This window comes from Danio aesculapii, chromosome 4, assembly GCF_903798145.1.
Source record: "Danio aesculapii chromosome 4, fDanAes4.1, whole genome shotgun sequence".
NCBI lineage: Eukaryota > Metazoa > Chordata > Actinopteri > Cypriniformes > Danionidae > Danio > Danio aesculapii.
The window spans coordinates 12,050,870-12,065,049 of record NC_079438.1 but is presented as its reverse complement, the minus strand read 5'-3'; the positions used below and the strand labels follow the sequence as shown (position 1 = coordinate 12,065,049).

The following is a 14,180-nucleotide window of genomic DNA, read 5'->3' as shown; positions in this document are numbered from 1 at the left end:
GCTCTGTGCTGGCGGCCCCAGAAACTCGATTCACTCCAGAGTGGAACTGAACAGCTCCAGCGGGGGGAAAGGCGACCGCAGTTCACTGACTGACAGCAAAGCAAGAAGATCAAACCGAGCCAGCCAGGAGTCGAACAAAGAATCTTCTGATCCGTAGTCAGACACATTATCCATTGTGCCCCTGGCCCTGTCTGCTTAGTTTGTCATCGTTAGCTTGTTGCTTGTAATAAGGACACGGCTCTGTCAACACGGAGTTTATTCAACACATGCTGTGCTTTGTTATTATGGCAAGTTGTGGTGTCGATAGGATGCTCTCACAGAGCATGGGACAGTCCCTCCCTAGAAGAACTGTGATCCATGGTCTGAGACTTTCCCCTCGCCAGGAGGAGGTTACAAGCATTAGATTTATTTTTGACAGAGCAGCTGCAGCATACTTGCGTGGAGGCCCACAGCTAGGCTTAAGGGCAAAATTCTGCCAAACCAGGCAAAAAGACCAAAGCAAGCCAGGGGCAAGTTTCTTCCGGCCCTTCCCCGATGGTCTAGTGGTTGGGATTCGGCGCTCTCACCGGCATGGCCCTGTTTTGATTCCTGGTCAGGGAACTTCCTTTTCACCTCTATGGTGAACTTTGAGCTTTAGCGACTATGATTTAATCCAACTGCACAGGCATGAAACAGCTCTGAGCGCAAAAGAAAAACTCATTCAAGCCGGAGTCAAACCAGCAACCTAAGGATTACAAACTTCTCACCTACAGTCCTCCACTCTACCAACTGAGCTATCGAAGGCAAACAAGAGTCATCCACAAGCCCACCCCCTTAAGGTTGCTGCATACCGACTGCTGGTCAACAAGGGCAGAAGCAAAAACGCTCAAGCCTTCCCATATCAGAAGTCAAACCCCAGCCGCCTGGGTGAAAACCAGGAATCTTGACCGCCAGACCATATGGGAGGTGCCAGTCTTGGCACAAACTTCAGTTCTTTCTGATCAAGCGCACTTCATAGCCCCTCTTTCGCAAGTACCACTCATACATTTACGCACTCTCTCATACACAGTCTGGTGATTCTGTGGAAGGTGTTTTACTCGCACCCTCTTAGCTTTTTGAAGGATGTTCCTGCAAAATGTAATGTCGTCTGTACCGAAAATAGCTGCAAATAAATACTTATGTGCCATAGTCCAGCCCCCATCTGGAAAATGGCTTAATGCATGACGAGGTGGCTGAGTGGTTGACGTGATGGACTGCTAATCCGTTGTGCTTTGCATGTGTGAGTCGAATTCCAGCCTGGTCATTTGTTTAAGAGAGCCCAGTGTTTACGTGGAAGGTAACTTACTTGCACCCTCTTCGTACTTCGAAGCATGTTATGGCAAAATCAAGTGTCATCTTACCGAAAACAGTTGCAAAAACATACATGTACACATATGTGCCACAGTCCAGCCTCCATCAGGAAAGTGGCAACATATGTGACGAGGTGGCCGAGTAGTTAAAGTGATGGACTGCTAATCCATTGTGCTCTGCCCGTGTGGGTTTGAATCCCATCCTCGTCGCTCACATGCTTTGGTATTTGAGAGAGCCTGGTGATTCTGTGTAGGGTGTTTTACTCGCAACCTCTTAGCGTTTTGAAGGATGTTCCTGCAAAATGTAATGTCGTCTGTACCGAAAATAGCTGCAAATACATACTTATGTGCCATAGTCCAGCCCCCATCTGGAAAGTGACTAAATGCATCACGAGGTGGCCGAGTGGTTGAGGCGATGGACTGCTAATCCATTGTTCTCTGGATGGTTCTCTGGTTTGAATCCCATCCTTGTCGTTCATTTAAGAGAGCCCGGTGCTTCCGGGGAAGTTATCTTGCTCACTCCATCTTCGTGCTTTGAAGCATGTTATGGCAAAATTGAAAGTCATCTTACCGAACATAATTGCAGAAACAAACACATACAAATATGTGCCGCAGTCCAGCCTCCATCAAAGAAGTAGGCGCATACGTGATGAGGTGGCCGAGTAGGTAAGGTGATGCACTTCCAATCCATTGTGCACTGCATGTGTGGATTTGAATCCCATCCTCGTCGCTCACTCATTCAAAGCTTCCGTGGAAGGTGTTTTAATCGCACCCTCTTAGCGTTTTGAAGGATGTTATGGTAAAAGTTAATCCAGCCTCCGGCAGGGATGGACTGCTAATCCACTGTGCTCCGCCTGTGTGGGTTCAAATCCCCTTCTCATCGTTCAATTGCTTTAGTGTTTTAGAGAGCCTGGTGCTTCCATGGAAGGTTTCTTACACGCACTCTGCCTGCATTCTGAAGAATGTTATGGTACAGGTTAATCCAGCCTGCTGCATGTTTAGGAGCTCAACAAAAGTTGCAACATGTTAAAGAAACAGAAGCACAGCCATCCTTTTCAACAGAACATTAAGCCTACTAAGAGGCTGACAAAAATTGCCAGAGCTGACTGTATTTCAAGTCATCTCAGCGAGGTATTGGGTAAAGTTTTCAACCAGCAATGATCACGCCTCGGATAGACCTCATAGGCTACGATATTGCCTCTGCGAAAGAAAAGCTATAACAGCTATGAACTCTTCTGTCTACCAATCTGGACATGCAACGACAAGGTGGCATCAAACTTTAAACTGCCAGCAATCAGCATTCTGACACCAATGATTGCATGCTGTGTCAGCAGAACAGGTTATTGATTTGTCCAAAAATAATTACTTATACATTGTATAAAAGGAGTCACAACGCTGAACGGCAGAGAAAAGGGTTGAGATTGGGATGTATTTATTGGGCTGTACAGGGATTGGGGTAAGGTAATGAAGAATGCAAGGGCACTGAAACCATATTTTGACAGAAATCCAAGGTCAGCTATGCTGCCGTTTTTAGACTCAGGCATTCTGTCTAGTTTCTCTCCAACAAAACCAGAAGAAACATGTTGCAGTTAATGTTGAACAATAAAGCCTGGTTTATACTTCTGTGTCAAGTGATCAGCGTGATGCACAGTGCAAGCCTTGTGCGTAGCCGTGCACTTATGCTTTTGCGCACTGTTTCTGTTGCTCTGCAATACACTTCCGAAACGCTAGCTGGCAATAGGTGTTTATGTTTCTCTGTGTTGAGTTTCTTCGCTGGTGTTTTGTTTTTTTCTGAACGCTTCCTTAATGTGCAAGTGGCTCAAATTCACTCATTTTGACGCAGGAACCAGTGGACGTGCAACAACTTTAATTAAAAGGTAAACACAAAACAACAGTCTCAATCCGGAGCTCCCTTATGGGACTCCACACTTGTAAGTGGCTCTCACCTCCGCCCACACTCGTCAGCGCTACCAAGCCGACCAATCTGAGAGCTACGCGTACGTGTTACATTTTTTGAGAGGTGCGCGTCAATGTCGCCGACGGCCACAGCGAGGTGCTATGCAACCACGTGTAGGCTGCGCCGTAGCATACGCGTGCGCTTGACGCAGAGGTATAAATCAGCCTTAACTCTGGGGCACTGATCAGAGCTACTGATAAAGCTCCTTATGACAACCTTTATCTTCATCTTTTCTGTAAGAACATCCATTCGAGTCACAAAAGTTAAACCTTTCTCTAGCACACCGCTGTGCTTACACGTGACGAGGTGGCTGAGTGCTTAGGTTAGTATGTTGTACTCTGTAAGTTCTGGTTTAAATCCCATCCTCATAGTTTCACTGTTTCACTGTCTTAAAGGATGTTTATGGCAAAATTGTATGTAATATTTAGCGAAAATAGCTGCAAAAACATACGTATATGCCATAGTCCAGCCTCCATTAGGAGAGCACTTATACGCACGGTGAGGTGGCTGAGTGAATAAGGCGATGGACTGCTATTCTGTTGTGCTTTGCGTGTGTGAGTCAAATTCCTTCCTGGTCATTTGTTTAAGAGAGCCCGGTGTTTACGTGGAAGGTAACTTACTTGCACCCTCTTCATGCTAGGAAGCATGTTATGGCAAAATTGAGTGTCATCTTACTGAAAATAGTTGCAAAAACATACATGAACACATATGTGCCACAGTCCAGCCTCCATCAGCTGCTAATCCATTGTGCTCTGCCTGCGTGGGTCCGAATCCCATTCTTGTCGTTCAAATGCTCTGGCATTTGAGAGATCCTGGTGATTCTGTGGAATGTGTTTTACTCGCACCCTCTTAGCGTTTTGAAGGATGTTCCTGCAAAATGTAATGTCGTCTGTACCGAAAATAGCTGCAAATACATATTTATGTGCCATAGTCCAGCCCCCATCTGGAAAGTGGTTAAATGCATGATGAGGTGGCTGAGTGGTTGAGGCGATGGACTGCTAATCCATTGTTCTCTAGATGCATGGGTTCGAATCACATCCTTGTCGTTCATTTAAGAGAGCCCGGTGCTTCCGGGGAAGTTATCTTACTCACACCATCTTCGTGCCTCGAAGCATGTTATGGCAAAATTGAAAGTCATCTAACCGAACTTAGTGTTATAGAACAGAGCGTTGAAGCTGGCTTCTGCAGATGTAACTGCAAACTATCTTCAGTAAACTTTATTTATTTATTTAAATCTCTGACTCCGGCTCTTCTTTGTCTGACAGACTGGTCATTCTTTGGGTTAAACTGCATACCATCCCCACAAGCGACATCTATTGCTGGTGAGCTCTTGCTTGCTCTACATGTCATTGGGCAGCACGACCAATGCGCCAGGCAAGAGCACAATGGAAAGTTCAAGCTTCGTAGTCGTGGCCGAGTGGTTAAGGCGATGGACTAGAAATCCATTGGGGTCTCCCAGCGCAGGTTCGAGTCCTGCTGACTACGTCCAGGCTACGCGCAGGATTTAGTTTGCGACTTTCCTTGATTGTTTGCAACCCCAGTGTTTCTTGGGAAAAGGGATGTGCTGGTAGGGAAAAGCAACAAAAATAAAACCGCAGCGCGTGCCAACTCACTGCCCTGGGGGCCCTCCATTTTCAAAGACGTATGACAGAGAGCAAGGCTCCAGCGACTGTCCCGTAGCTTGCCGTGATCGTATAGTGGTTAGTACTCTGCGTTGTGGCCACAGCAACCCCGGTTCGAATCCGGGTCATGGCAGGCTTTTCAGGGTAGCATTGGCGTTGCACTCTGTGATGCCATCCGTAACCTCCAGCATCCTTTTAGTGCAGGCTGTGCTAATGGCACGTCCTGAATGTTTACGTTTCCTAAAGTGTGGAAGACTAGGGATTCGATATGAGCAATGGGACCTTTGATGCCAGCATGCTGTGTAGGTAAGCATTGATCAAGTCACGCTTCTAAGGCATGGAAGGAATCGTTTCAATGGTTAAGTCTCCATTTATTGCCACAACAACAGAAAGACCTTCTGCAGTTGTCATTGATCTTTTTAATGTCTCCCACATGACATGGAGTCCAAACTACTGTGTTTTACTGACGTCTACACCTACAACAACCATAAACCCAACCTCACAGTAACCTGTTGTGTTTTAGCAGCATCTACACCAACCACAGGTCTAAACCCCACCTCACGGTAAACTTTTGTGTACCGTAAAGGTCTGCGCCGACCACAACCCTAAACCTTGCCTACTTGCGAGGCGCTGCCATGGTAGCTCAGTCGGTAGAGCATCAGACTTTTAATCTGACGGTCCAGGGTTCAAGTCCCTGCTCGGGCGTGTAAGGCTCTTCTTGTGGAGCCTCAGCTTTTGCCAGTGAGCTAGCGCTTGCTGAAAGTTTCATCTGGATGCACAACACGTGTACTAGGCATGAGGACATGGAGAGCACAGGCAGTCTTGTAGTTGCGGCCGAGTGGTTAAGGTGGTGCATTAGAAATCCACTGGGGTCTTCTCGCAATGGTTCGAGTCCTGCAGACTACGTGCTTGTCCTCTTCCTTCTTAAACTTCCAACAGTCATCATTTTTTTTGCAATTCCAGCGTGACTTGGGAAAAGCGTCGTGCTGGTAGGAGGAGAAAAACAACAGCGTGCGCTCACTGAACCAAAAGGGGCAAATCAGAGGGAGGAACATGCCGCACAGGGGCCACAACGGCTGTCCGGTAACTCGCCATGATTGTATTGTGGTAAGGACTCTGCATTGTGGCCGCAGCAATCCTGCATTGAATCCGGGTCACGGCAGGATTCCTTACGGTGACATTGGCATCACGCCCCCCTCTTGCCACCTGTTTTGTACAGCCCACTTTTTAGTGCACGCTGCATCTTTGACAGGTCACAAGCTAATCGAAGCTTATGCCCCAATGACCCCAGATAACTCAGTCGGTAGAGCGTCAGACTTCTCATCTGACGATCCAAGGTTCAAGTCCCTGTTTGGGCGTGTAAGCCAACTTTTGTAGAGCGTAGAGGATTCTGATTTATACCTTCCTATCCATCTCAGCATGAATCAACGTTTATCCTTTCCTCATCATCTTGTTTTTCATTATTTTTATAGAATTATTTGATTATTTAAATGAGTATTTAACTTTGAATTGATTTTAACTAATGAATAAGTTAACACATTGCTTAATATAAGAATGTTCAGTGCGTTTGCCTGTCTCTTTATAACTTTTTCAGGAGCCAGTGAAGTGCTGGAGGAAATTTGTGAGGTAGAAAACTCTAAACTAATAGTATGAGGGGATTTCAGTGCTCATAGCTCATTGTGGGGAAGTACAAAAACAGATAGCAACGGGGGTATTATAGAGGAGATAATGGATGATAAACAATTAGTGTGTTTAAATGATGGAAGAGCCACAAGATATGTTACTCATAGTAGAGAATCAGCAATTGATCTTACTTTTGTTACACAGCAACTGGCAGGAACGTGTGTATGGGAAGTAAGCAGTAATACAATGGACAGTGATCATTATCCAATTTGGACAAAACTAAGAAATCAAAATGTCATTTTAGAAGATAATTGGGCTATAAGATGGAAAACGAGAAAAGCTAATTGGGAACTGTTCAGTTTTAAAGCAAGCTGTAAACTAACTGAGGCCATGCCGAACATGAGTAACAATGTTGAGGAATTAAACAATATGATTACAAGCATAATACCTGAGTCAGCAGAAGTAATAGGTAAAACATCAGGGGCTAGGAGAAAGAACATGGTACCATGGTGGACAGATGAGTGCAGAAGTGCAGTTAAAAATAGAAACAAAACCTTCAAAGTTGTAAAGTTAAATCATACTTTTGACAATTTAATGGAATATAAAAGAGCACAGGCAAAAACCAAGAGAAACATTAAAGAAGCCAAAAGGAAATACTGGAGAGATTATTGCAGCAATATTGGGACATAAATACACGATAAGGAGATCTGGGGAATGATTAGAAAGATGGGTGGTGTAAGAATGGAATTTTCTCTACCGATATTAAGAAATAACGGAACTGAAGCAATTACTAATGAAGACAAAGCTGATATGCTTGCAAAAGGTTTTGTAAAGAAACATAGTTCAAAGAATCTCTCACATGAGGAGCTAAATAATAGAAATAGGATAATTGAAGAAAATAAAGAAGCTTTGGCGAAATAAGATGTAGAGGAGAGCCCATTAGAAGCAAATTTCACACTGTTTGAATTAAAGAGAGCACTGATAGGAGTTAAAAACACATCACCAGGGAAAGATGGAATAAGCTACAAAATGATTGAACAACTCTCTGATGTAGCAAAAACATTAATAGTCGATCTTTATAATAAAATTTGGGAAAAGGGACAGTTGCCCTGAGTATGGAAACACTCAGTAATAATCCCAATAGGAAAACCTGGCAAAGATAAATCAGAAATCACAAGTTATAGACCTATAGCCTTAACATCTAACTTATGTAAACTTATGGAGAGAATGATAGCCAAAAGGTTAATGTATTATTTAGAAAGCAGGGGAATAATTACACCTTATCAGAGTGGGTTCCGCAATGGAAGAACAACAATGGATCCGGTATTAAGTTTAGAAAATGAAATTAGAAAGGCACAAGTAAATAGAGAATCAGTATTGGCAACCTTTTTCAACATAGAGAAGGCGTATGAGAAAGAGAAAGAACTATAGAAGTTAGAATAGGGAACAGGACATCAGGCACATATTCAATAAAAAATGGCACTCCACAAGGAAGTGTGTGTAGCCCAGTTCTTTTTAATATAATGATAAATGATGTTTTTGATGGAGTGGAACATAAGATAAACAGAAAACTATATGCAGATGACGGTGCATTACAGGTAAGGGGCCGCAGTATTGATAACTTACAGAACAGAATGCAGTCAGAAATTAGTCAGGTTGAAAGATGGTCATGGGAGTGGGGATTTCATCTATCAGTGAAAAAAACTCAATTTATCTGTTTTTCCAAAAAACAAACAAAAAACCCCGAAATAAACCTTAAACTATATGGACAACATCTTAAACAAGCTAGTGATATAAGATATCTAGGGGTATGGTTTGACTGTAAGCTTACCTTCAAAAATCACGTTCAGAATATGATAGATACAATTTAAGAAAGCAATTAAAGTAAGTAAGCAATTAATATACTAAAATGTTTGGCAGGATATAATTGAGGGGTAACAGGGTCGTCTTTGAAAAAGATATACATTGCCATAGTTCCTTCAGTATTTGATTATGGAAGTGTTGTGTATAAATCAGCAGCAAAAACCATATTGGCTGAACTTGACAGGATGCAGGCCAAAGCACTTTGAATATGTTGCAGAGCTTTTAGAACCTCTCCAATCCCAGCACTGCAGGTTAAAACAGGCGAGATGCCATTAAATCTCAGGAGATTACAACTCTCTTTATCATATTGGGTAAATCTAAAAGGACAAGAAGCTGCACACCCCACAAAAATAGTGTTAAATGAGTGTTGGGAATATGGTCGCACTAATAGTAGTAGCTTTGGATGGAACAGTAGCAAAAAGGCAGAAGATATGGGGATCAGTAGCAAAAATAACTATATGAGAACAATTCCACCTTGGTTGTTTTGTTTTCCTGTAGTAAATCTGGAAATAAAGAATGTAGTTAAGTCAAAAGGAGAATGTCAAAATGTTAAGCAGTATTTAGAAATAATGTATAATGAAACAGTACAAATATATACAGACGCATCAAAAGAATCAACTGGTAAAACTGGGGCGGCAATATACATTCCCAAATATAGAACTAAAATACAAAAACAAACCTTAAGTCACCTTTCAGTCCGGGAATCAAACCCAGGTCTTCCGCATGACAGGCAGATATACTGTCCACTATACTAATGAGGATCTGCATGGTTAGAGCACCTGTTCTAAGCCCACACAGATCAGCAATGTAATCTAGTCCTAACAGCATTGTCTGCAGCGCTGGCACTAAAGACCTTGGCTGACAGCAAGCGGAGGGTAGAAAACTGGGCTTGGACAGTTTTTCTTCATCAATAATCCTTGCTTCTTCATCAGTCTTCGACTGGTCATCAGCAGTAACTTGAACAGTGCATCACACAGGAGAACGTTATGAGCATGTTTTGCAGCAAACAAAGCACGCCATTCATTCTTACACATTGCCCAGCTTTTACTCCACAAATGTCAGCTTGCCCTTTCATGAGCTGCATCCAGTCAACCCTTGCAATGACATTCAAACTGGGGTAGCTCATTACAGTGAATACTGGTTGACAGAAGATGAGAACTCCATCACTGCAGAGTGAAATGATTGACCTCCATTTTTTTTGATGAGGTTGTACATTCGAAGGCTTTATCCAACCTCAATGTCAGAAAGATATGGGATCCATACTCAACTTTTTTTTCACCCACACAAAGATCTCCTTGGTCGAAAGCTTTTATTTTCTACACTTCTGTGAGAAGATGTCCACAGGCGTTGGCAATATAGTGGTGAGCATAGCTGGCTTCTGAAGGATTCAGATTTATACCTTTCAATCCATCTCAGAATTGATCAACGATTTTTTTAACGATACCTTTTTGCATCATCCTGTTTCTCATTATCTTTTATAAATATTATTATTTGATTATTTAAATGAGTATTTAACTTTGAAATGATTTTAACTAATGAATAAGTTAACACACTGCTCTATGTAAGAATAATCAGTGCATTTGCCCGTCTCTGTGTAACTTTTTCAGGAACCACCAAACTAGGTCAGAGGTCACAAAGACCTCGAGTGGAACTGAGGGCTGAGGACTGGAAGCAACTGTCTCCATTGTTATTTCTATGAGTTAATACTATCTAAAATGTCTAAAGTGATTTTGCTATATTTACAGTTAATTATTTTAAAGTGACTCTACTTTTTATTCAAGATAGACTTTGTGTAGTAAGGATATAACTGCCTGAATTTAGATTATACCGGTTGTTAACCAGTTTTGATAAAGAGGGCTGAGAGTACACTCAGCCTTTGGTAAGAAACATATTATACTTTAAAGGGCACCTATGGTAAAAAATCTACTTTTCAAGCTGTTTGGACAGCCATATGTGCATGTATGGTGTATAAACTGTCATATTGGGGCGATATAAGCACACCCAGTGCTTTTTTTTTCAATTTAACAACATAAAAAACGGTGGACCAATTGGAGCTGTTTTCAAATCGACCGCTACCTGACGTAGGAGAGCGGTCCCCCGCCCACCAATATTGATTGACAGGCGCGTCATCATATCCTCAGTTTGTTGATTCACGTCCGCCATTTTTAGCGTGAGTCGAAGCGATTTCACTAAAGGAACACCCTAGCTCTATTTTTAGATGCAGGGCTTATTGGGCTCAACACAAGAGCAATATTCTCCACATTATCACTCTAATCCGAATTATTGGTTGTATCTTTAGGTAGGTTTGCAAACATGTGTACTTCTCATTGAGTCTACCTTATACTTCAGCCTTTTGCATTTCTCGCGATCCCAGAAGCTCCCTGTAATCTTAACTAGCATGCGTTTTAGAATTCTAAACACAGGATTCTATCAGAGTGCACTCAAGTCGACGGCTGGGCGCCGCGGACCGCTGCAGAAACCTATGTTTAGAATTCAAAAATGCGTGGCGCGACGATTCGGGACACTTCATGTTTCTGGTGCACCAGAGAGAGTGTCTGGTGTGCCGTGTTGCGGCTTCGAGCGGCGCATCCGGTGCCTCAGTCAGTTAATTCAGTGTGCGTGGTTATTAGTTTCTGTGTACAAGCTCTGCACTTGAAACTAGCACACAGTTGGCTGTAAAACTGTACAAAGACACAAATGATTTTGTACTCTCTGCTTGGTCTGTGTCAGAGTCGTACATGTACGATTTTCTCTCTCCTTCTCCGTCTGCCTGTCTGACTGTTGCAAACGCAGAGCGGGTGAGCTCATGGCCCCGCCCCCTTGTTACGTTGGCGGGAAGCCAAAACTAATTTACATGTGAAGCAACATAAATCAGCGAACTGTGGACACGCCCCCAACATGACACTTTTTAACACATTATAATAAAAAAATCTGAATTGTGTTTTAAACTGAACCTAAACTGGCACACTCAGAAGAACCATAATATTATTATTAAATCATAAAAAAGAGGTAAACTATGTTCCCTTTAAGTGTGTGTGTTTTATTTGATTGTGGATCCATTTCACATGTCTGGAGCAAGGTTACATTAGTTTTAGATTTTTCATTAGTTTTAGTTTCTATTTCATTTTGACTTTTTGTTTTCAAATGTTAGTTTTAATTCGTTTTAGAGGGAGATTTACTAGTTTTTATTAGTTTCTATATTTTGAAATGACTTCGTTTTAGTTTAGTTTTTATTAGTGTCAGTATTAGTTTTATTTATTTATTATTTTTTAATGAGGATATTTGTTAGGTGCAAGATTCAAAATCAGCAGAATAAATATCGTATAATAAAAACTCAGCCATACATTTTTTGAAACCTGTATTCAGAGGACACATGAACACTATCATCTACCACTAGCATCTACCCATCCTCAAATTCAAATACAACAGCCCACAAGACAGCCTTAAGTACAATATGCAGGGTTGATTCTGATGTTAGATACACAGTAGTGATGGGAAGTTCAGATATTTATATCGGATGTTAGGACTTAACATTATGAAGTCATCAATAGTAATTTCAGTCAATTAAAACATCACCATGATCTGAAAAATGTCTTACAGTAAAGTTTTGCAACCAAACTGAAGCATGATGCACCTATTTAAACTCCATTACGCAGTTGTTGAAGTTTAGTTCTGTCACAGCAGGCTGTCATGTACTGTTTGTGCTCGGTTCACTGAATAATTTACTTAACTGCTTCTCAAATTTGATCTTAGTGTAACGTCACTGTTCTAATAATTTAATAAGAGTATATATTGGATTATTTTGAGTTAGAGGGGGTATTAGGTTTGTTAAAAAGTAAGTAGTTTGTGGATGAGTGCGTACTAATAGTTTCAAATGATTTAGTTCGATTAGGTGAACTAGTTCAACCGGTTCACTTAGAAGATCTGGTTAAAAAGATTCATTCGCGATACAGAGATAAAACCCATTATTGGCCACAAACGTGTTAAAGTAATAGTTTTAAGTCTCTGTATTTAATGCTATCACCGTGCTGCTCTGATGTCCACTCGTTGTTTTTGTCGCGGGAGCAACAGCGAGGATGACTGGAGGAGAACCAGCTCGTTCTGGCCAATGGCAGCAGGACTACAGACTCTGAGGTGCCGTACGGGTCAAACACCTGCAGCGTGGAGTAAATAGATTTACTTCTAAAAGGCTTACAGTACGATTATGTATTAAATACATTTACAAATTTACATTTACAAATACGAAAATTGCTATAATTTTAGTTAGTTTCAGTTAGTTTTATATGTACACAATACAGTTTCAGTTAGTTCTAGTTCTTTGAAAAACTCTAGTTTTTATTTTTATTTCAGTTACCGACAATTATTTAACATTTTAGTTTTAGTTTTTTCGTTCGTTTTCGTCAACTGTAATAACCTTGGTCTGGAGTCAGCTCTAAACAGTCTAGTGGATGTCTGACGTTTATGCTTAAGATATTGTTCCCAATTATACGCATGCACCCACAAGGAAATTTTCCTAGTCTATCTGTGTTTTAACATCAGGTTACAACACCTATATGCGTGACGCAGTTAATGACCTTATGTGAGAGTATAATTGTTATAGATTTGTGATTGTAAGCAGAGCGGGCTAGGAACTAATTTTCAAGTGTTGAAGCTGGCTTCTGCTGATGAAACTTCTTCAGTAATCTTTATTTATTTATTTGAATCTCTGACTCCAGCTCTTCTTCATCTGACAGACTGGTCATTCTTTGGGTTAAACTGTATACCATCCATACATCAGAAATTCAATTGTTGATTTAACAACTAAATTGCTGCTAGTAAAAATTGGTTTGTCCTCCACACACTTCCCCTCCACTGTTACATTCTCTCTTCCCTCACACAGTTCTCCCTTCTTGATGTAAATAGTGGAGCAGAAACACTCTGTTCCACTTTAACATCCTGCCTTGGTGAGATCTGTCCTGTCCGCACCAGATCAATGCACCCTAGTCCCTCAAACCCCTGGCTGTCGGATGGTCTGACAGAATGGTTAGTGTAAGGGCATGTTCTGAGATAACATCGAACAGCACCCAGGGCAACAGAGAGAGCATGCACAAAACAAAAGCCTCCACTGACCTTAGCAGATACCAAACCCAGCTGTCATCTTTAGCCTCCCAACTCCATTCGGCCAAAACCACATACTACCATAACACAATTAAGACCACTTCAGACATCTGCAAACTATTCAGGACATTTAATGCCCTGCTTTATCCTCCTCAACCAACTCCTTATCAGTGGTTGATTTGGTCTCCTTTTTTACACAAAAAAACACTCAAATTAGCAGTCCATTTCCCACTAAATCCAACCTAAATCTCCATCAAACAACACCCTCTGAAGAAAAATTTACTCTCTTTCCTTCACACTGGCACATTCCCAACCACTTTTAAGCAGGTGTAACGGAGGCCAGCTAGTGAAGTGCTGTGCAGGTAAACCTCACTCCTTTGACCTCTAAAGGTACTCTGGCGACAGACGCTGGGGGCCATGGTCTTTAGCCTCCTTGTTAAAGCAACTGCCATGCGGACAGTTGCCAGTTCTATCCCAGCTCAGAGCGGGTTGGGTGGTGTAGGGCCAGCGGGGTTACACAGGCCTGGGTAACTTTATTGTTCAAAAACACATCACTCAACACCTCGTTGGATAAAAAATACAGACCAGTCTCTCTCTTGTTCTATTTATTACCAAAACATTACAAAGGGCTGTTTTCAACTAAGTTTCCAAAGGATATCGGCTTGGAAAAAACATCACCAACTGCTTACT

The 14,180-nt window shown here is 41.9% G+C and overlaps 2 non-coding genes across 2 annotated transcripts; one reads left to right on the top strand and one right to left on the bottom strand.

The window, feature by feature from the left end:
• Window positions 1-2,399: 2,399 nt before the first annotated feature.
• On the bottom strand, window positions 2,400-2,540 carry LOC130224197 (U4 spliceosomal RNA). The gene has a single exon (XR_008837266.1). It is a non-coding gene; the product is annotated as a U4 spliceosomal RNA (small nuclear RNA).
• Window positions 2,541-4,688: 2,148 nt separating this feature from the next.
• trnas-aga (transfer RNA serine (anticodon AGA)) lies at window positions 4,689-4,770 on the top strand. Its single transcript has one exon. It is a non-coding gene; the product is annotated as a tRNA-Ser (tRNA).
• The last annotated feature ends 9,410 nt before the right edge of the window (window positions 4,771-14,180 follow it).